At 45.7% G+C, this 22,229-nt stretch overlaps 1 protein-coding gene across 3 annotated transcripts in view; it reads left to right on the forward strand.

Moving 5' to 3' along the window:
* Nucleotides 1–820: 820 nt before the first annotated feature.
* LOC123345618 (killer cell lectin-like receptor subfamily F member 1) overlaps nt 821–22,229 on the forward strand; it is a 32,762-nt gene continuing 11,353 nt past the window's right edge. Inside the window, exons 1-2 of one of the 3 annotated variants that reach the window (XM_044982607.1) lie at nt 821–882; nt 13,362–13,474. The gene's annotated coding sequence lies outside the window, so the exon portion shown is untranslated. Of the gene's footprint in view, nt 883–6,487; nt 6,543–12,997; nt 13,124–13,361; nt 13,475–22,229 lie in introns of those variants that run through there. The other 2 variants (XM_044982608.1, XM_044982606.1) reach the window with 2 other exon arrangements.

A 22,229-nucleotide genomic window follows, 5' to 3' on the forward strand; every position in this document is an offset into this window, starting at 1 on the left:
AAAACTTTGTTGGAAAATTTCCAACCAGCTCTAGTGCTGGGGCAGCTCCAGGGGTGGGGACTGGCAGATTAGTCAGGGGAATTGCAGGGGCCTGGAGAGGGTGGGGGAAGTTTTGGTAGAGTTGTAGGGTGACTATATGTCCCGTTTTGGCAGAGATGATCCCTTTTTTAAGCCCTGTCCTGATTGTTTTCACAAAAGTGGGCATTTGTCCCCTTTGTTCTTGCCAACTTGATCAGTTAGCAAGAGCAAACAGGACAAATGCCCACTTTTGTCAAAAAATTGGGGTGTGGAGGAACTTGTGGTGGGAGGGGAGTGAGCAGCGATTACAGTCCTGTGCAGGAGTGACTCCAGCCCTAGCCTTGCACGGGGGGGCAGGCAGGATGTTTGGGCGAGCAGCAATGCCTGCCCCAGCCTCACATGGGGGGGTGGGGCAAACAGGGCTCAGATTAACAGTGACGCCAGCCCAAGCCTCAGGGTGGGGTGGGGTGGGGTGGGGGTAGGGCTCAGACCAGCCCTGCTGCCAGTCCCAGCCTGAGGGTGGGAGGAAGGGGGCAGGTCTTGGGTAAGCCCCATGGGGTGGGGGCTCATATGTGTGGATTGGGCCAGCCCCGGGGGTGGGGGATGCTCAGACTAGCCCCATTTGGGAAATATGGTCACCCTATCGAGTTTGGGGAGGCAGTGTGCCAGTCTACTTTAGTCCTGTCCAGTCACCTCTGATTGGGGTCTCCCTGCAAATTCTCCTTTGTATCTGCGACTGCCTTCAAGCTCTGATAACCCTTCCTTCATCTGTTCCCTGCCCTGCATCAGCTGGTGACCCCCTCACGCCTGCAGCATGTGGATCGTGGAGTCAGGAGGTGGAACTGAACTGCAGCTTTCCAAATGGTGAGTGGAGAGGGGAGATAGGGAACTGGTTCTTCGCTGTAACTAGGTAGAGTCAGCCAAGACTGAGATTTGGGATCTAGGTGGTTGCTCTGACTACTGAGTAGGGGAAAATAGGGGAATGGGGCCTAGGACACTACTGGCAATCAGTCAAGGACATTGTGGGGACCTGAGGCTGGGAGAAGGGGTTGGTCAGGTTGGGTCCATGTACGCTAACTTCCACCATGTTTGATGTCTCCAAATCCAGTCAACACTATTGCGTTGTATACTGTAGTGAACTGGGCTAGAGCTTTATAACTGATATCACATGCAGCATGCCTAGAATCTGAATGGTTGTTTGGGTAGGTACTAAATGCATTTAATTCCAGTGTTCTTAACCTGCTAAAAACTTGCTTGCTACCAAGTGTTACCCTTGTCATTTGGACTATATAGGGCCAATAATTTTCCATCTCTAATATTCAGGACTGTGATTCTTAGCCTTGTCAGTAACTTGCTTCACTTCAGCTGTAACAAGCTGCTTAGTAGCATAACTATTTCAAATCAGAAACTTAAAAGTAACCAGAGGACTTATGTGTATTTAAAGATCTTGGAGGAAAACAGGATTGCAGATCTTCTATGCCACTACTGACCACCCCTAATGTAACAACAGGATGCCTCAAGTAGTGGTGTTAATAGATCATTAGCTAGCTGTCCTTCTAAGGCCAGGGCTACACTAGAAACTTTTGCCAGTATAGTACTGTCTGTCAGGGGTGAGACTTTTTATCATGACGTCTCTGTTCTATACTGGCAAAGTCCTAGGTATAGATGCGGTTATAGCAACATAAAAGTACTTTTGATAGTATATATTATTTTGCTCGGGGAACTGGTATAAGCTCTACTGGCAAAAACACTTTTTTGCTGTTATAAACTGCATTTACACTAGGAGGGTTTGCTGGTATAGCTTTACTGGCAAACGTCTTCTAGTGTACACATGGCACAAGTTATTTCTGAATCAGTGTCCTAGCAAGGTGCTACTGATGCTGTGGTAATGGAAGAGGTGGTCTTGTTTTAAAAAGTAACTCAGGTGCTTTGTATTGCTGTATTGGCAGCTTTTTACATAACATGTAATGCTAAGCTCCTGCTCACTTTTTGGCTACTAAGCCAGATTTTCAAAAATGTGTAGTATCGCCCTCCACATTGCATATCTCCCTCCACATTGAGGGTGGGGTGAATTTCATAAAACCTTTGGGTTTGTACCCCTTAAAGGGAGTGGGCACCAGAGCGTTGAGGTGAGCCCCTAAAGCTGAATCTTTCCAGAGGGGATCTCTGTCTCTCTGTGCAGGTGGGTGTGGCCTTGCCTGCAGAGGCGGCTCCAGGCACCAGCGCAGCAAGCACATGCCTGGGGCGGCAAGCCGCGGGGGGCAGCCTGCCAGTTGCCATGAGGGCGGCAGTCAGGCAGCCTTTGACAGCATGCCTGCGGGAGGTCTGCCAGTCCCGCAGCTTTGGTGGCAATTTGGCAGCAGGTATGCCAAAGGCGTGGGACCAGCAGACCTCCTGCAGAAATGCCGCCAAATCCGTGTGACCAGCGAACCACCCGCAGGCGTGCCACTGAAGGTCGCCTGACTGCTATGCTTGGGGCGACAAAAAACATAGAGCCGTCCCTGCCTGCCTGTGTGCTTGGCTGGAAGAGGCTAGTGAGGCTAACACAGCCAGGCCAGGTAAGGGGGACCCAGGCTGGCAGAATAGGCTGACTCAGTGGCACCCTAGCACATCAGATCAAAAGGCCCAAACCCATCACATCTACCCAACTTCTTGGGTTTGTGGGGATTTTTTTCATTAAAGCAAAGATTTTGTTAATGGAAAAATATACTGAAGCAAAATATTCAAAGTGACCTTATAGCCTACCTATTAAACATGTCAGGATTTTGTATGCACAATCTAGTCTGTGGTTTAAGTTGCGTAAACTGACTTTTGAAAATTGGCCATATTGAAATAAGGACTGCAGGATTAGATGCTCTAATGCAGGGGTTGGCAACCTCTGGCACGCGGCTTGCCAGGGTAAGCACCCTGGTGGGCCAGGCCATTTTGTTTACCTGCCGCATTGGCAGGTTCAGCCGATTGTGGTTCCCACTGACTGTGGTTCGCCGTCCCAGGCCAATGGGGGATGCGGGAAGCGACGTGGGCAGAGGGATGTGCTGGCCGCGGCTTCTCGCCACTCCCATTGGCCTGGGACAGTGAACTGCGGCCAGTGGGAGCCACGATTGGCCAAACCCTCCGGACATAGCAGATAAACAAACTGGCCTGGCCCGCCAGGGTGCTTACCCTGGAGAGCCGTGTGCCAGAGGTTGCCGACCCGTGCTCTAATGCATAGAGTCATTCACAGCAATTGTCTCTGGGATAAAATGTTTAATATACAGCAACATTACACATCACTTTAGATCAAGATACAAAGAACAATATGGTAACTGCATCGCTGTAATTAGAATATTTTTTTCTTCAGCTGCCATTCATGCCAATATCCATGCAGTAATACGACTACTTTAATGGGCATTGTATACTGAGAACTTACTGTAAAGAGATTTAGACTCTATAGGCATTTCTTAACTGACTACACCACCTCAAGATAGGCTTAATGTGGTTAAACATCTTGATATTGTCCCTCTAAATCCAGTCTCTCATCTAGTAACTTTCATTTGAGTGGGCATTAAACCCATTCATTTAAATGTAGCTCTGCAAAACTTTCTCCAGTTTACTTCTTTTCAACAAAAGGAAATGCAGGGTGTCAACAATACAACTGTACATTTCAATGTGCAGTACCTCAAGCTCCTCAGCTCAGCTGCCTTTTTATAAAGACATCTTAACACTGATTAGTTCATGGAATAGACTTGTTTATTTACTACTAGCAAAAGCCTGTGTGGCCATGCATACCTGTGTTACCACTTGGTAACCACTAACATTGCACATTTCTTTGCTGCCTGCCTCTGCTAAGCATCCAGAGCACTTGCTGCTAGCTGCTCTGCACAGTCTCTCAGAATGTTTCCAAAGAGCTTAAGGTTTTGTTTAAAAATGCACAGTTGCTTCCAGCTATATGCTGTTGTGATGCTGTTCATTTTAAAGCTTTGGTTTTCAAACTGTAAGGTGTGCTCTCCTGGGTTACAAGGCAAGTGTGAGGACCTGACTGGTTAACAATGCTGAGTCTCCTACTCTACCTCTTGTTGCTGCTGCCAGGCTGGAAGGAGGAGGAAGGAGGAACAAATATAGTACCTATATTTAAGAGAGGGGGCAGAAACAATCCAGGAAACTAAAGGCCCATTAGTTTGACCTCAACTGTATGCGAGGTCTTAGAACAAATTTTGGGAGAGTAATTAAAGATAGAGGTAAATGGCAACTGGGATAAAATACAACATGGTTTTACAAAAGGTAGATTTGCTAGACAGCCAGACCAACCTGATCTGTCTTTGAGAAGATAACCACTGTTTTAAACAAAGAAAATGAAGGTGATCTAATCTGCCTGGAGTTTGGTAAAGCATTTGATACAATTTCATATGGGAAATCCATTAGTTAAATTGGAGAAGCTGGGGATTAATATGAAAAGCAGAAGGAGAGTAAGGAACTGGATAAAGGGGAGACTACCCTGGGTCATACTGAAGAGTGAATTGTCAGTAGGATGACCGGAAGAAAATATCAGGACACACTGGTGGGGAGTCCCGCCAGTGAGAGAAAAAAACCCAAAAAACAGGAGTGCAAAATATTGGGACAAATTGCGTTCCAACCATACATTGGTCGGGATGCGGGACAAACGCCTAAATATCAGGAGAGTCCCAATTTTATTGGGACGTCTAGTCATCCTAATTGTCAGGCTGGAGGGAGGGTACTAGTGGAGTTCCTCAAGGATCAGTCTTGGTACCAATTTTGTTTAACATTTTCATTAATGACCTTGGCACACAGAGTGGGAGTGTGCTAATAAAATTTGCAAACGACACAAAGTTGGGCGGTATTGCCAATACAGAGGAGGAATGGAATATCATAATGAGTTGGGTGACCTTGAAAACTGGAGTAATAGAAATAGGATGAAATTTAATAGTGCAAGGTCATGCGCTTAGGGACTAGCAACAAGAATAAGCAGGGGATTTATCAGTTGGAAGTGACAGAAGAGGAGAAAAACCTGGGAGCATTGATGGATCACAGGATGACTGAGCTGCCAATGTGATGCAGCTGTGAAAAAGGCCACTTCAATCCTAGGATGTGTCAGGCAAGGCATTTCCAGTAGAGATAGGGAACTTGGGAAGTGTTAACATTGTACGAGCCATTGATGAGACTTTATCTGGAGTACTGGGTGCAGTTCTGGTCTCCCATGTTTCACAAAGATGATTTCAAACTGGAAGAGGTGCAGAGAAGGGATGCTGGGATGATCAGAGGAATGGAGAAACTCCTACAAGAAGAGACTTGAGGATATCGGCTTGGTTAGCCTAACAAAATGAAGGCTGAGGGGAGGTATAATTGCTCTCTATAAATATGCCAGAGGGATAAGCTCCAGGGAGAGAGTGGTGCTATTTAAGTGAAGGGCCAGTGGTAGTACAAGAACAAATGGATATCAACTGGCTGTCAACAAATCTAGGCTTGAAATTAGATGAAAGTTTCTAACCATCAGAGGAGTGAAGTTCTGGAACAGCCTTCTAAGGGAAGTAGTGGGGGCAAAAAACCTACCTTGTCTTAAGTCTGAGCTTGATAAGTTTATGGAGTGGGTGGTATGATGAGGTTGCCTATGCTGGCAAATAGTCTATCCATTACTGCAGTTAGAAAATACCTCCAATAGCTGGTGATGGGACACTAGATAGGAAGAGTTCTGAGTTATCCATGGGAAAGAATTCTCTGTTGTCTGGCTGTTGGGTCTTGCTAAAATGTTCAGGGTCTAACTCATTGCCATATTTTGGGGTCAGGAAGTGGGTTATATTTACAGCAACACTGTGCGGGGGTCACCGTTTTCTGAAGTATGGAGTATAGGACACTTGTTGGTTTGAAGTGGAGTAAATGATGGAGTCTCTTTAACTAGAAGTCTTTAAATCAAGAATTGTGGAATTCTGCACCTCAGCCAGTATTTATGGACCCACTACAGGAGTGGTTGGGTGAGGTGCTGTAGCCTGCAATGTGCAGGAGGTCAGACTAGATGATCAGGAGGGTCCCTTCTGGCCTTAAAGTCTATGAGAAAGGGGGTGTGGAGGCCAAGAATTAATTAATGAAGGTTTGAAGGGATCTTAATGTGGTACAGAGAGAATTGTGTGAAGAGTTATTACGACCTTGTGAATTGCAGTTTTGTTTTCTGTTCTAGTATTGCAGACAAATAAGATAGCGAATAGGCTTATGTATAAACAAATGCAAATGTTTACTTTTACTGTCTCCAGGTTTGCTAGCCACTGTCTTTAACAAAGGTATAAAAATTGCTATGATTGTTTACTAATTGAGAGAGATCCGTCCGGGACAAGGGGCAACCCAGTTCCTGACACTCTCTCCCTCTTGTGTTCACTAGAGAAATAAAGTATTTAATTTTGCTGCACCCAAACAAAAAGCGAGAACTTAGTTTTTCTTCGACAATTTGGGGGCTCGTCCGGGATGGCAACGCCCACGGACACACAGACAGCTGCTACGGATCGTTCCCCTTCGAACCCCATGGCGCCACAATAGAGGTAAGAGACCTTTTGAAATCTCTATTGGGGTGTCGGAGGAGGACTGTCTGTGGGGGACGTCTGTTTCTGCTGGGCTCACGCCATCTGAACTTATTGATTGTGCAGCAGGATCAAATGCAGAGTGGTATTGGGGTGAGGCCCCAATAAGGTTATTTTATAGCAGTACTGGGAACTGCTGAGTTGGCCAACAGGTAAATGCATAAGGTAATGCATAAGGTAATGCATAGGTAAATGCATTAGAATGCACCGGTGCTGAGGGGTTTTTACCGCCTCAAGAGGGGTTGTCATACCGCCTCATGGTATTGGTCCGGACCAGGTAACGATGCATCTTGGTTAAAAAAAAATAATTTTTTTTTTAAAAGAGATAAAAGGTTAAAAAAGGGTTAAAAAGAGGAAAAGAGGCCTTGGTGTGTGTGTGTGTGTACACCAGTGTGAGTGATCGTTATCGGAAGACGCCCAGAGTACCCTGTGAAGCGGAAGCTAATGATCAGGACTGCTCTAACGCAAGCCCGGTAACTAGTGGATCTTTAGGAGATCCGACCCACGGTGGGCTGACTCAGCTTGGCATAGTCCGGCGAGGAGGCTGCCTGGGTCTAGGAGTGTGTGAACCCATCTTCCCTCCCCTTTCCCTTCTGTGTGGGCTACTGACAATCTGATCGTCTCCCTGGAAGCAATTAGAGTACGCGGCTTTATCTCCCAGAGACTAGCCGACGCTCTTTGCTGAAAGGAGGTGTACGAGGGTCGTAGTCTTTCTTGTGAGTCTCTCCTGTATGTGAGTACCCTGTAGGGAGGGATTCTTAGATTCTGATCCGTTAGCGCGGACAGGGACCCCCTCAGTTGGTGTGACTGAAAAATGGGGGGGGACAGTCTAAACTTTCCACCTTACCCCCTAAGGGTACCCCAGCATATTACATGTACGTACATTATGGTCCTAAAACCTGCAGGTATTTAAATGATTGGAATCTGTACACGCGTGAAAATTCATTTAAACAATGCCCATTAGAAGTTACCTTTGAGTTAGATAAACTTACATACCTCAGAGAAACCCTTAAATCACACGCCTCTGCTGCGCAGTGCGAGCAGTTTCTGTCTTGGTGGGAGGAAGCAACAAAGAGACTCCATGAGTCTCGGGTGCGGAGTCTGAAGGACTCCCAGGACAAATTAAAAACTGAAGTACAGGATTTAAAACTTCAATGTAAGACATCCAAATGTCTTCCTGCTCCAGTGCAGCCCTCTGCTTCTCTTTATCCCCAATTAGTTAAGCCTGAAAGTGAGGAGGAGACTGCTGAAGACATAGTGGATTTTTTTAGCAGCATTCCACAGCCGCAGCCGGTTCCTCCCACGGCCCCCCCTTCTCGGAATATGCAGGCAGTGGTTGTATCGCCGCCGCGAGTATCAACTGCACAAGTTGTTCATTCTCCTTCTTCGGAAGAATTATCTTCTTCCCTACTGACTGACACCAGTAGTCCGGTTAACCCTGCCTCTGCTGATAATAATGCCGGCTACTTTCTTAGAAGCACGACACAGGCACTCCAGGCTCCTTTAAGAGACTTGCCTGGAGCTGGAGCTGTAGGGGGGTTAGTTAAGGTACATGCCCCTTGGACACCTGGCGATCTTAGAAACTTGGTAAAAGAATTTCCTAAAATCAGGGAGGAGCCAGTAAAGTTTAGAGAAGAGGTCCAGACAGTGATTCAGTGCTATAATCCATCTTGGGCAGATATTAATCAACTTTTACGAGCTGTACTGCCAGCTGAAGTTCAGCAACGGCTTAACAGACAGGCAGCTTGGCCTGATGCCGACCCTGGTATTGGGGATGATTTGACAGAGGCTAGGAATCGTCTCTTGACCTCTATTTCAGAAGTTTGTCCTAAGAAAACAGATTGGACTAAAATTGCGAATTGTAAACAGAACAAGGGTGAATCCCCTGCTGATTATCTTGATCGACTAACAAAGGTCTTTGAACAGCATTCGGGAATTACTGATCCGGCTGATAATGCCAGGGAAGCGGTAGGAGCTGCTTTTGTTCAGGGACTCTTGCCAAAAGTTCAGCAACCATTAAGAACTATTTGTATTGGCTGGCAAACTAAACCCCTTTCAGAATTGGTGACAGTTGCCAATCATTGTACAGCTTGCATAGAACAGAAGAAAGACAATAGTGAAACGAAACTTATGGCTTTGCAGTTACAAACTTATCAGAACAGGGGTCGTGGGGGAATGAGAAGAGGACGGGGACGAGGTCGTGGGAGAGGTATGGGAAGGAGTTCCTCATATCCTGCCCAGAATCCTGCCCCGACTGGGAGCACTGCATGCCACTTTTGTGGTCAGGAGGGACACTGGAGGAATGAGTGTCCAAATCGATTAGCTCAAAATCCTACTCAGTTCCCAAATCCTGAAGCGCCTGTTTTTTCCCCACAAGGAACCCCTTACTAGGACAGCCTGAGGGAACGTAACTGCATCATGAATCCTTTAATTCCTATTAATCAAGAAGGCCCATTTGTTGATTGTAATATTGCTGGAAAATCTGTTACTTGTCTTGTGGACACGGGGGCCAGCAGGTCTGCTCTGAGATCCTCAGAGCAGAAAAACTTAGTTTTTCTTCGACAGGGGCAAGCCCTCTCCCTGAGCAGGAGAGGAGGATCTGGTCTATCTTGCTCACCTCTCCAGAGGCTGAAGTATAGGCACCCCCTTGGGAAGTAGTTCCTCCCTTCCCACACAGGCTCTTGCATGTTTGCTGGGATCGTGCCAGGAGCCTGAGGTCTGTGAGTGGTTCTGGAGGGTCCCAGGGCATGAGCATGAGGAGAGAGGCTCAGACTGGCTGCCTGAGTCCTGCTGGGGCTGCCTGGTCAAAGCATGTGCCTGGCTGGGGATGCTTGTGTACTGGGGAGCATCAGGATGCCCCAGCTGGGATGGGCTATCAGGCCCTAAGCCTCTGTGGGAAAACTGTTTCCTTAGAGGTGTTCATGCATGGGACATGACTCTCTGGAGAGAAGGTGCAGTAAAATAGTGTGGGAACCTCTTCTAAGAGTTTTTCAAGTTACAAAATACTTTACCCTCTCCTATTCCTATTTCTCTAGGCTTTTGGAGCCTTAACTTTTGCTTTTCTTGACTTTAACTGAGCACGTTTGCCACACGGAGGGTATATGTGCACTGCAGACCCAAGTTAATTCTGGAAACCCAAATTAGCTAAACCCAGGTACGAGAGTCCATAGTGCTAGGCCACAGTTGAGTCATACTTGTGTAGCCACAGCCACTCTGGTGCTACACTAACGTGGGTGAGGTACTAGGACTTCTAGAAGCATATCCCATTCTGCTTAGCACTGCACAAAACTGCAGTGTTGTATGAATTGTTTGGCAGTGTATTGTGGGAGAACTTGTCTGTCCTTTCTGGGCCCTTCTGCTGGAGTGTTCTCAGCCCACAAACTCAGTAAAGTAAAGCACTTCGTAGCTGGCATGTTCTAGACTCCATGCCAACCAATAGCAAGGTATAGATCCAGCTCAGGATGATGACCTGTTCCAGTTATTAGCACTCATGAAACCTGATTTTGTTCTTGATGTCTTGGCTTCCACTATTCAGGCTGATGGTGCTGCCCAAGTATGTGAATGTCTCTGTGTTGGTGAGAACATAATCCTCTATCCATACTGGTGATGGTGAGGAAATATTAAAGGTCATGATATTTCATAGAATCATAGGACTGGAAGGGACCGTGAGAGGTCATCTGGTCCAGTCACCTGCACTCATGGCAGGACCAAGCACCATCTAGACCATCCCTGACAGGTGTTTGTCTGTCCTACCCTTAAAAATATCCAATGATGGAGATTCCACAACCTCCCTAGGCAATTTATTCCAGGGCTTAACCATCCTAACAGTTAGGAAGTTTTTCCTAATGTCCAATCTAAACCTCCCTTGCTGCAGTTTAAGCTCATTGCTTCTTGTCCTATCCTTAGAGGTTAAGAACAACAATTTTTCTCCCTCTTCCTTGTAACTCCACTTTTATGTACTTGAAAACTGTTCTCATGAGGAAGGACACTCTGGAGCTGTGTGAGGAATTTTCCCTGACCCTCCAGCACCAGGCTATGCAGATGAGGGAGGCCATACCAGTGCCAAAGCGGGTTGCTGGAAGCTGGCTTGCCCCGACTGCTGTGGATTGGTGGCTAACTAGTTTGGTGTACTCAACTGTTGGTGTAGTGATGAGGGAGGTTTGCAAGGCAATTATTGCTGTGGTTTACCCATGGGTGGTGAAAATTGCTAATGTCCCCAAAATAATAGCTGGCTTTCAGCGAATGAGCTTCCCAAACTGTGCTAGAGTCATCAGTGGCACATATGCACATTAGTGTCCTTTCTGGTTTTCAATATTTATCACTCATTATGCAGGCCTTGGCTGACCACAGAGAAAGGTTTGTGAACGCAAGTGTGGGATTCACCGGCAGGGTGCATGATGCCAGGATATTTCAGAGATCTGGCACTTTCATATTTATTCCTTCATAATAGTGTGTATATCATTCAATGCGGTGTCTGTACCCACTGTTATTTTATTACATCCAACCTATCCTCTACTACCCTGGCTCATGAAGCCTGACCCTGGTTTCAGAGCACCTGGCACAAGGTTTAACTAAATACTGAGCAGTTGCAGGACTGTGGTGGAATGTGCATTTGGCTGACTGAAGACACGATGGCTCTGCCTACTAAACCATTTGGGTGCCAGTGTAGATAATGCAAATTGTGTTAGTGGGGCATACTGTGCACTGCACAACACATGAGGATAAGGGAAAGGATTTCCACCAGGACACACACAGTGCTGGTTTACAGGCCTGATACAGGCAATGAGGAAGTGTGCCTCGGTGCAGGAGAGCAAAGGAAGGAAGGGACATCTTGTGTGGACCATGTCCTTGATGTGGAGGAGAAAATACAGGGCAAAACGGGATAGTGTGTCACATGACATCCAATCCAATGAGCATCTGTAACCATCTGCCCTGTATCCTTTGGCACACACCCGCCACAAAGTTTGGACACCAGAGAAAAATCAGATTCAGTAAATGAAATAGTAAGGAAAAGCAAACCCAAGTTACACAGAAAATAAACATAGAGATGCAACTTCAGGCTTTGCACTTCTATATCAGATAAATTCCCTTTTCTGATATGTTACCTCAGCAATTCCCAAACATTTTCCCTGCGTGACCCCATTTTCAGCCTTATGGCTTTCTGCAACCTCAGACACCATGAAGGGTGCCTTGACAAAATGGTGGCCTCTGCATAGCTGACCTTGCATGCAACGTACATGCAAGGTCATGTTGTGAAAAGCAAAACAGTGGGACCCCCTTCATTCATGGTGTGACCTCCCCTTGGAGTCCCAACCAACCCCCTAGTTTGGGAACCGTTGAGTTACCTGTTGCCTCTGAACAATTTCCCAGTGTGCCCTTGTCATAGAGGGGATCCGGTGTTTCACGGACAGCTTAGAGGCTGTCCCTCAGTTTCTGGATACCTTTCACTTCAACCCCCTTCTTTTAACTGGGTTTGCGGGCTCTTTGTTTTTTCTTTCTCCCAGACTATGGTAATTCACAATTATTCAGCAGGTGGGGAGTGGGGGTGAAATTCCCTCTCAACTTGGTAGCTGGGGCTTCTGTGTCTTACCACTAATGGTCCATCATTTGTCTTTTCCTGGGTTGTACCAGGGATCATTACTTGTGTCTGATTTTGTGTAAACACCTGTCTTGCTCGGCACGCCTGTGGATGCTCCACCGAAGCCGCGGGACCAGCGGATTCTCTGCAGGCACGCCTGCAGGAGGTCCACCGGAGCCGCCTGCCGCCCTCCCGGCGACCGGCAGATCACCCCCCACGGCATGCTGCCCCAAGCACGCACTTGGTGTACTGGGGCCTGGAGCCGACCCTGGCTGAGAGGATGAAGGCCAACCAGTTTCTGCCCAAAGACTGTCAAAATCAATTTTGGGGTGCATTATACTCTGTTACAAGTCAGCTAGATTACATCCTCCAGATAATATTGGAACCCCTTTCACTAGGGCATAAGCAGCCTCAGCTGCTTCCTTGAGAAGCATTCCCATTCTAGACATCCACAAAGCAGAAACTTGGGTTGCCATACACACCTTTTCCAAACACTACTTCTTGGTGGAAGCATCCAGAGCAGATGCTTCCTGTAGAGACCTGTATTGCAATCTCTTTTTAGACAGTCTGAGCACCCAAGTTCTTATTTTACATCTCTGTGAGTTTCCAAGAGTGGAATATATATATGGGCAAGTACTTGAAGAGAGAAGTTACTTACTTGGAGAGTAGTTGGAGTTTGTCAAGATGGATTGTCCATATGTGTATTCCATGTCTTGTCCTCCTTCCCTCTTACTTTAGAGTCCTGATACGTACGTGGATGCTGTGGTGGTGAAGGAACTGAGTGGCAGTTGGATCCACACTGCCCTTTATAGCTTTGATACAGGAGCAGGAGGGCAACCAGGGCACACATGTGGCCCAAACAAACAATGCTGGCCAAAACACCCCAATCTCAAGCACCAGGGTGCATGCACACCAAGAGTAGAATATACATATAGAGAACTCTCAAACTCCAGTTACTGTACAAGTAAGAAACTTGTATAGAAAAGTTCAAGTTTGGACTAGCTGGGGATTAGTGGTGGTGGTGGTTGAAGTATGCTGGCAGAACTGTGTAGAGTACACAGCACGAGTCTGTACAATATTTGGATGTGGACAGCACTCTCATGAGAATCTGTTTCACTGGGAAATTGTGAATATTTGCATGTCGGTATCACAGTCTATTTTTGTATATGTTCTCTAAGAAAATGTCAATTCCCCTGTGGTAGGATTTTGGTCCCCTTCAGTGATTATAAAGAAGGTGCAGGGGAAGAGGCCCTTCACAAGTCTGAAATGCAGAGCACGGTCTGACACCTGAGATCACACAGGAAAGAAGCACAAGGTAAACCATTGCTTAGGCAGGCTCCTGTCACTGTTGAAGCTTCTGTAGTAGATAATTTCCACTACGATAGTGGAGCAGACAAAAAAATTGCATTAAAGAAAAGAAACTTCAAGCCAGAGTTTGAGGTAATATTTGCTTACCAGGGAAGCAGGGCAAATTGCATGATGATGTTGCATTCCATTAAAGTATTTCAGTGTAAGGGTAGATAACTAAGTCATAAGCGTGTCTTTGTAGTGTTTCCTCTGACCACCATGGGATCTCTGACCATGGGTGAACTGAGAATAGAGGACTTCTTTTGGGAGGTGAGAGTCTGGCCAGGGGCGGCTCTACGTTTTTGGCCGCCCCAAGCAGTCATGCGCGGGAGGCGCCCCGGAGCCGCGGACCTCCCGCGGGCATGACTGCAGAGGGACCGCTGGTCCCGCGTGGCTCGGCTGGACCTCCCGCGGCTGCGGCCGGTTCGCGGGTCCGGCGGCTCCGCTTGAGCTGCCGCAGTCATGCCTGCGGGAGGTCCAGCCGAGCCGTGGGACGAGCGCCCCCTCCGCAGTCATGCCTGCGGCAGCTCCAGTCGTCCCGGGGCTCCGGTGGACCTTCCGCAGGCATGACTGCGGCAGGTTCGCCGGCCCAGCCTGCCGCCCCCTCCGGCCGCAGGGGACGCCCCCTAGATTTTGCCGCCCTGGGCACCAGCTTGTTTTGCTGGTGCCTAGAGCCGCCCCTGAGTCTGGCATCCGCACACAAAGTCCAGCCCAGCAGAGTTGGTGCATGAGGGTCATTGCTTCCATGCTGATGATATTGGCTTCAGTGAGGATGCTGGCATTAGTGCAGCGATCTTCCCACTTGATGCGAAGGATCTTCCGGAAGCATTATTGGTGGTACCTCTCCAGACTCTTGAGGTGCTGTCAATAGGTCACCCAGGTTTCGCATCCATAAAGGAGTGTTGGAATAACAGTTGTCTTATAGACCTGGATCTTGGTGTCTTGCCATAGGTAACAGACCATGAAAACAAATTGGAGCAATTTCCCAAAGGAAGTACTTGCACACTGGATCCTGTGCTGGATCTCACTGTCAATTTTTGCATTTTGAGAGAGTTGGCTACCAAGGTAGCAAAAGTGCTCAACTGTCTCCAAAGTCTGTTCCTTTATAGTGATTTGTAGTGGGTCACGTGCAAGGTCTGAAGCAGGCTGAAAAAGCACTTTAGTCTTCTCAATATTGAGTGAGAGTCCTAGGTTTCTGTAAGCTTGTGTAAAAAATCCAGTGTGGACTGAAGGTCATTCTCAGTGTGCAAAGCATGGCACAGCCATCAACATACTGAAGATCACTAATGGATGCCTGAGGATTTTAGACTTTGAGCAGAGACATCGAAGATTAAAATGTCGCACATCCATTCTGTATTGAATGTCAACTCCACTGGGAAGGAGGTCTTTAATGAGGACCAAAATGACTGCTAAATAGATGGCGAACAGGGTTGGGGCAATAACGCATCCTTGCTTGACCCCAGTTTTGATGATGGAAAGGGTCCATCTCAAGACCATACAGAGAACTGTGGCAGTCATCTGATCATGAAAAAACCTTAGGATCTTAATAAATTTTGGAGCACAGCCAAATCGGGCCAGCACCTTCGACAGAGCTTCGTGGTTGACCGAGTCAAAGGCCTTTGTCAAATTGATGAAGGCCATGTACAGATCCTGATTTTGCTCCCGAGACTTTTCCTCCATTTGGCAGACAACAAAGATCATGTCTGTTGTCCTGTGGAATGGTCTAAGACCTCACTGAAATTCCAGCAATATTTCCTCAGCAAGGGGAAGTAATCGGTTTAAGAGGATACGGGCAAGAATTTTCCCTGCTGTAGATAACAATGCAATACCTCAATTTCCACACTCTGACTGATCTCCTTTCTTAAAGATTGTAACAGTGTTGGCATTTCTCAAGTCTTCTGGAATCTTCTCATTATACCAGATATGAAGAAAAAGTTTGTGGAGCTTCCTTACCAGTTCTTCACCTCCAATCATGTAGGCTTCAGCTGGTATGTCAACTGGTCCTGCTGCCTTGTTGTTCTTGGTATGCATAATGGTTCATGTTACTTCTTCAAGGACAGAGGGGTCAGCAAGAGATTCTCTTTCACTTTATTGAGGTATAGATTTGATAGTGGCATCAGAGACAGTTGACCCACAGTTCAGGAGTAACTCAAAATGCTCCTTCCATCTGGCTTTGATGGCTTTGCTTTCTTAAAAAATATGTCGATCCATCTTGGGCTCAGAGTAGTATGGGACCATGGGAGCATCGACCATAAATGGCCCTTTTTGCCTGAAAAAAGCTTCTGATGTCATGTTTATCAGCATAAAACTCAATCTCCTTGGTCTTTGCTCACCATCACTTATTTTTGATGTCATGGATTTTCCTTTGGGCTTCAGCTTTGAGTTGCTTGTATGACTCTTTCTTCTGCTGGTGTAATATGTCATTTTGCCATATGTGATGAGCTTTTCTTTTCTGGTCTAGCAAGCCCTGAATGTTCTCATCATTCTCATCAAACCAGTCTTGGTGATGGTGGCTGACATAGCCAATGGACTCAGCACATGCTGAGAGAATGGCAGTCTTTAATCCCTTCCTGCTCGGTTGCTTTCTGGGATGGCACATGTGAAATCCTGTCACGTATAGGGGCTGTGCTGGAATGGAGCATGCTCAGTGATTTGGGGGTTTAGCAGTGGAGCTCTAACAAGTCTCTACTGAAATTGTGCAAAGTACAATTTGTTAAAGGCTCATAACTTGGCCAAATTTGAGTGGCTTTTCACTGGAACTGCTAAAGCCTTTCCCTGATAGCAGGGTGATTTCTCCCACTCCGCAATGTCATACTGAAGTCCCTGCGCCAAAGCCTGGAGGTGCTAGAGCTTCTGCAGAAAATTCTCATAACCAGGTCATTAACATGGGTAGAACAATATGGTTTTCCCTAATCTCACTCCGAAATGGCTGAATACTTTTGCTGAAACTTAAAAAAAAAATCAGCCTGAGGCAGACACACAGCAGGAAATTTCAGCATGAACAGTTAAATCTGGCAAAGTTATAAGCAACTGAAAACAGGGTCTTATAATGGAAAGTGTGAAGCAACATTAAGTATAGGTTTCTCTAGCTGTGTCACCTATAATAAAGCACTTTTTATCTATGCATCTCAAAGCATGTCGTCAATTAGCCAGATTTTCAAAAGCCCCAAAATATCTCTGAAAATCTGGTCCAGTATCATTATCCTCATTGTAGGGTTGGGGAAACTGATGCACAGGGAGATTAATGTGACTTGCCAAGGTCACCCAGCAGGCTAGTAGTAGAACCAGAAACAGAACAGAACTCAGATCTCCTGAGTGCAAGTCTAGTAGCAGAGCCAGTGGACAACACTGCTTCCCAATGAGGAATAGAGATGGTTTTTGGTCTTTGTAAGAATGGATCAGGACTTTTTAAACTTTCTCTTCCTCTTAATCCGTTTACTGGCAGGAAATCCACCAGAATTTCTCTCTCTGTGTGTGACACACACACATATCTATATATCTGTATAGATATATAGGTAAAGTATAAAATTTCTGAGTGAATTTAAAGTGGTTCAATTCCCATCTCTTCCATGCTATGTTATTTCCTTGTTGTACATAAGATGCTGGGCTTGCTGTACAGTTGAGACTTTATAGTTGTATTGTCAACCTGCTAGTTAACGAATTGAGAGTGGCAGTGAGTATTGTAGGAGATGCAGGGTACTAGCATATGACCAGTGCCCTCCAACTCTTTCCCACTTGACATGACACTGTGCAAATGCAAACCGAACAGTTTTACTGTGGGCACAAATTCTATTGAGCCAGTCTCAGTGCTGCCAACTCCCATGATTTTGTCAGGAGTCTCATAATTATTGTTTTCCTTAAAGCCCCAGCTCCTGGAGTCAAGTGGAGATGTGATGATTTGAGGCTTCATGCCTAAAAAAAAAGAAAGTTTCTAGCCCTCATGGCTGTGGAGAAAGCTTCAAAATGTGACCCCACTGCACCCTAAGGGCTCAAAAAGCAGAAGGCAAATAAAGAACATCAACTCTATTATTTTTTTATGTAATCTCATGATTTTAAAGCCAATCTAATGATTTTTGGTGAGCCTGACTCATGATTTTTGAACATTTGGGGCTGGCAGTACTGCAGTCTATTGAACTGATTCTGGTATTATCAGTCCTCAGACATGGAGTCCTATCCTGTGTGGTGCTGAGTGCCTGTAGCAGGGCCTTCACCCTGCTCTGACATGGAAGGGGTTAAAAACAGCCCTGGGGAAGGACTGCTGTAGGAAGCCAATCAGGAGCAGGCTTGAGGCAGCCAATCAGGGCCGGGCTGGAAGTATAAGAAGGCCTAAGGGAGGAACTGGGTCAGAGTTTCACTCTGACTCGGGAGTGGGAAGTGCTAGGTGTCTGGGAGCAAGGTACCTAGGGCGAGCTGAGCTGAGCTGGGGAGCTCCAGCCTGGTAGCTCCCCAGGCTGAGGCCCTGATAAAGGCATACGCAGGTACTGGGGCTGGGAGGTGCAGCCCAGGAATAGGCAGAGAAGCTGGTCCGATCCCCTTGCCAGTGATGAGTGGCCATTACAGACTGTGTCTGCCCCAGTGAAAGGGGGCTGAGTGATGACTGGCAGTAGCCACTGAGGCAAGGTGGGTATAGAGGGTTGGGGGTTCCCCTGGGAGGGGAGACCCAGAGCGAGGGGGTCCTGCTTGGGCAGGCCTCCAAGGTAAAGGGCACCATGAGGGCCTGAGGCAGGAGAGACACTGGCCATCGGGAGGAATTCCAGAGGCTGGGAAAGAGTTAATTCCCAGGACGACCAGCAGGAGACACCGCAGTGGTGAGTCTTGACCTTGCTACAGTGCCCTTGCCTCCCATTGACTTCAGTGAGAGCTGAGGTTGCACCACAACTCCTGTGTTCAGGTCCTGATCCAGCAGAGCCTCTTTTCCCTGGGGAAGGCAGTTCAGCCACCACATGCAAAAGCGTTTTTCACTCCACAAGAGTTGAGTGCCCAACAACAGAGAGAGAACTAGAGTGAAGGGCGTACATGGAAGATGGCTGCTCCACTGACAGGCGAGGGGAAACGCCAATTGACTATTTCCCTCTTTTATGCTTTAACAAGACTTTCTTGCCATGTGACTTTTCAGAGCTGCCATGCTAAATGCATCAGGGCTCAGCTTACTTGTACTACTGAAAAATAATTGTGCTTCTGAAATCCTAAATACCCTACTGCAGAACAGCTCTCCTGTCCTGAGTGTTTTCAAGCACAACTCAGCCTGCTTGCTAGCACATAGGCATTAATTGATTAGCCTGGGTGCATGGACTTCTCAAATGACCAAGGGGAAAGGAAGTACAAAAGCTTCAGAGAGATGACAGACACTTCCTGAGTTTGGATACATTAGCTCATATATAAATGAGGCTGCTCTTAGACTCCGTCCTCTTCTGTACGTGCTCTCCCTCCTCTGCGCTTATCATGGCAAGTGAAATAGTTTATGCTGATTTAAACATTTTGGGAGCCTTTTCCAGCCCATTGCATCCACCTCGGCACCTCAGTAAGTCTTTAATTTCTTAGTTTTGTACTAGTATGATCTCTCTTTTTTATTACAAAAATGCAGTCCTAATGTACTTTTTTATTATTTGAATTGTAGCACAGATAGCTCAGAAAGAAGGTCTTTAGAACCAAGGAGCAGCTCTATATGTTATGTTCACAGAGTGGGACTTCTGAGAATGTGAAATCCCCTACAATTGTCAGAACTGGATATGGAATTTCTTTAAAGCATTATTATAATGTGCATTATGTCAGTAATAAAACAGCCACAACACTGCAAGAGTAGCCACTGGCAGCCTATATAGATACACAATTACAAGTGCAATACAATACATTATTGTATGCTATCTTTCATACATATTTGGAGGATTGAAGTAAACTAGTGAATCTACAATTTACTATAGTGGGATAAGTCAGAGGGGTAAGGAGCAGGGCATTGGTCAAGTCTTGGGAAAAGTGAACAGAGCAGAAGGAACCTGGGAGGCTCCGAGAACAGGAAGGATTTCATTGTCTCATTAGACAGGATTAGAAGAAAAGAGGTGAGGAGATATTTAGGTAACTGTGTCATGGAGCCTGCGTCACTAATAGGAGCAGAGTGAAGAAAAGGATTTAGTAGCCTCTGGTTAAAGGCCCAATGTTTATTTGAGGAGGTTAGGAACTGTGGCTGGAGAAAAAGGGAAGTTTGGCTACCAGAAAAAATTACAGGCAACCAAGGGATTTTACACAGGATTCAGAAATGAGAACACGTTCCCACCTTCCCTTCTATCTCTGAGTGCAGAAGAGGAGTAGACATGTCTCCGACCAAATGAATTTTCACAAGTTGTAACTTAAAGGAGACTCTCAAAGAGGAACATAGTAGCAAGGATGAGAGGAGAGAGGGAAAATGCATATCAGAATAATGAAGAAATAAGGAACTGAGCTAAATGTTTAACTTACGGCAGAGGTTCTCAAGCTTTCCATACTGTGATTCCATGTTACTACAAGTTTTAGGGCACCCATCCATGTATCCAAAAAGACAGGGAGTGTGGTCACGGCCCCCTGAAACCTGTTTATGCCCCAGTGAGGCTAAGAATCCTTGACTTCAAAGGATGCAAAATGCAAGCATAAAAATTACAGAGCAATTTTTAAAGGATTTGCCAGAAAATTGGTATTATTTGAAACTTTAAAATCTTTATGATGATCTTTTAGAACTGATAAAATAGTGTAGATGTTAATCTCTTTTCACGGTAGTACGGTAGAGTGATAACCCAATAAGACTGTGGCAGTTCGCCTTTTAATAGGAGTATTAAGCTTTTAGTATTAAGAAATGATTTCAAAGTGACAATGAATAAAACACAAATTAAAATTGATATTTGAATTTTACCTGTTAATTTGGCAAATGTAGGTCCATTACTTAACAGGAAAAGAAAGCAAATAAAGGCTGACACAGAAAGTTGAGGTGTTTCATGCCCTTTTTGCTTCAGTCTTCACTAAAAACATTAACTTTGAGCAGATACGTAACACACTGTTAACAAGGGGGAAGGATCTTGGGCCAGAATATGGAAAGAACAGGTTAAAGAATGTTTAGATAAGCTAGATGCATTCAAGACAGCAGGGCCTGATTAAATTCACAATAGAGTATTTAAGGAAATAACCAAAGCAATATCAGAACCATTAATTGGTTTTGAGAACTCATGGAGGATGGGTGAGGACCCAGGGGACTGGAGAAAGCAAAACACAGTACTCATCTTCAAAAAGAGGAAAAGGGAAGACCCAGGAAATTATAGACCAGTCAATACCTGGAAAGATACTGGAACGAATTATCAATGAATTTGTTCAGACCTAGAGGAAAATAAGGTGATAATTAGTAGCAACATAGATATGTCAAGCACAAATCATACAAGACAAATCTAACTTCCTTCTTTGACAAGGTAACTGGCCTAGGGGCTGGAGGGAAGCAGTAGACATGATGTATCTGGATTTTAGCAAGGCTTTTGACACAGTCCTACATGACAGTCGCATAAGCAAACAAGGGACATGTGGTTTCAATGAATTTACTATAAGATGAGTGTACAACTGGTTCAAAGACCATACTCGGAGAGTAGTTAACAATGCTTCACTGTCAAACTGAGAGATCATATCAAGTGGAGTTCCACAGGTGGCTTTCCTGGGTCCAATATTAGTCAATATTTTCATTAATGACTTAGATGACGGAGTGGAGACTACACTAGTAAAATTTGTGAATGACAGTTTCTAGCTAGGAGTAGTGCAAGCATTTTAAAGGACAGGATTAGAATTCAAAATGACCTTGATAAATGGAGAATTGGTCTGCAATCAACAAGCTAAAATTCAGTAAAGACACGTGCAAAGTACTACACTTAGGAAAGAAAAATCAAATGCATACCTCCAAAATGGCAAATAGCTGGCTAGGCACTAGTATTGCAGAAAAGGATTTGGCGGTTATAGTGGATCACACACTGAACATGAGTCAACAGTGTGATACTGCTGCAAAAAAAGGCTAATGCCATTCTGGTTTGTAGTAACAGGAGTGTCGTATGTACGGGCTTGTCTACTTGGAAACTTTACAGGCCCCTGTAACTAGGGTGTGACTCTACAGAGCACCAGCTTGCCACACACTAATGTCAGGTCTGGATGCAGTTTGTCTGTTCTGAAAGTTCTGGCGTGTGGTGCTTCCAAACACCTGTCAAGGTTGGGCTAGGACCTGATATACCAAATCCTGTCTCAGCACAGCTGATAGACTAGATGGTTTGTTGAGGTCCCTTCCATCCCTACATTTCTGTGATAAACACACATTAATACCACTTCCAACTATCAAAAAAATAAAATTAAGGGGGTGTATTACCTTCTTTCAGAGCTCTTTTGCAACAAATCTGACTTTCTGAACTTTTTGTTTTGTGTTTTTGCCTTGCATATTACTTTCCATATGGCAATTGAATTAATACAATAACAATTATAAATATCTACTTCCGAGCTTAATGTTTTCTTCAAATAGTTGGTGTTAAAGACAAAGAGAACCCTGGAGTCTGATACTGATAATGCAATGCTTTTTGGCACACAAGTTCAGAAGACACTCTGTTACCAGTATAGGAGTTGTTCCCACAGAGGATTTTAGAAGTTATGATGACGCAGTGTTTCAAACATAGCGTTACTATGACAGAGGGCTTTCAGCAAAGGATTCACAGGACATGCCTCTTACATGAAGAAAC

This window comes from Mauremys mutica, chromosome 12 (genome assembly GCF_020497125.1).
Source record: "Mauremys mutica isolate MM-2020 ecotype Southern chromosome 12, ASM2049712v1, whole genome shotgun sequence".
Classification (NCBI taxonomy): Eukaryota; Metazoa; Chordata; order Testudines; family Geoemydidae; genus Mauremys; species Mauremys mutica.